Raw genomic sequence first — 1,653 nt, 5'->3', positions numbered from 1 at the left:
CATCATCATCATCACCATCATCACCTTGCAGCGATGGAGTAATAATAATAATAATAATAATAATAATAGTAATAATAAATTTTATTTATATCCCGCCTCTCTATATAATGCAATCGAGGCAGCATTTTGGAGGGGGACATTCCAGTATTCGTCTGCTTAACTGGAGCATGAAAAGCAGTTCCAACCCGCAATCAAGTCTGTCCTCTAAATCTGAGGCTTGGCCGAATTTCAAAACATTCTGCAAACAATTAGTCCAGATCTGTCCTGGTGGAAGCCTGGTGATGGGAGAGAAGTAAATAACCTTTACCAAACATACCACCCTCAACACACCTGTGCTCACCCAGATTTGGAAGCTAAGCAGAGCAAAGATTCTCCAAGAATACCCTGATTCAGCCAGTCAGTATTGACAATACGGAATTGGATGGACGAACAGCCTGATTCAGTAAACGGCATTTTCCTATGTTCCTATGAAAATGATGGTGTGACAAATTTTACCATTTAATAACCATAAAATATCTGGCCTTAAAATATGTTTTAATCCCAAGGGACCATCCCAGCCCTTGCAATCAACTTGAAAGAGGAGTTAAAAAGAAACCTCATGGAGGACATATGTGTTTTTACACACAACTTTTTTTTTAATGGAAAAGTTCAGATTGTTTAAGGCAGGGTAGGCAACATGTGCCCCACTACAGGCATTGCTTAACTGCAGTTTTTATCATTCCTCACCCCTGGCCATATTGGTTAAAGCTGCTTGGAGTTGCATTTCCACATCAATTGCCAGTCACAAGTTGCCTGCCCATTTAAGATTTGCTTGCCCCCAGACAAACATGAAGCAGGGATAGGGAGAAAGAGAATGGAATAGATATGTTGCTCTTGACAAACAGATGTAGACACTTTACCATAGTTTTACAGAGATAGCACACAGAAAACAACGTTAGTAGTATGAATTTATATGCATCTCATAGGTCACCACTAGATGGCACAAGGATGGAAGAAATCCTCAGTGCTCATAAATGGAACCAGGGTAAAGTCAATTTTTCATCTCATTTTTCATCCTCTGTTCTCATGCAATACATCGTTTTCAGAAGACTGCTTATTACCCCACTTACTGTAATTGGTTTGCATTTTCCCTCAAAGCCTGAATACATTTTAATTCTTATGTCTGGCCTTGAAAATGAGCTTTTGAAGCACATTATTAGTGTTATTAGTGATGCGAAGGAATAAAAATATGAGATCTGTTTTCTGTGTCTTTTATAGTTAAACATATATTGCTAGTTAAAACAGAAAATAGGCCTACAAAGAAAAATCTACCTGTAAAAAGGTTGAGGAAAAACCAAAGAACAAGAAATACAATTATTAACCCTCTGAGGAAACTCATACCTTACTAAAGGGTAGAGTTATTTATTTATGTGATAAAGCCACAAAAAGGCAAGATGGGGACAAGTAACACTGTATTTTCTTTCTTCCTTATTTCTTTTGTTTCTTTTTATTGAAAACATAACATCAGTGTTTTCTTGTACAGTCATTTTTTTTCTGTTTTGGTAAGTTGTTTTTGCTGGCAACAGCCTGGACAAAGATTTTCTAAACGGTATGAAATGTTCCAACAGAATAAAGGTTGAGAAAACAAAGAAACACAAAGTGACTAACGGGAGA

The sequence above is a fragment of the Sceloporus occidentalis genome, unplaced genomic scaffold (assembly GCF_023333645.1).
Source record: "Sceloporus occidentalis isolate IW3139 unplaced genomic scaffold, rSceOcc1.0.p SCAF_6, whole genome shotgun sequence".
Taxonomy (NCBI): Eukaryota; Metazoa; Chordata; class Lepidosauria; order Squamata; family Phrynosomatidae; genus Sceloporus; species Sceloporus occidentalis.
This window is presented reverse-complemented; position numbering follows the sequence as displayed.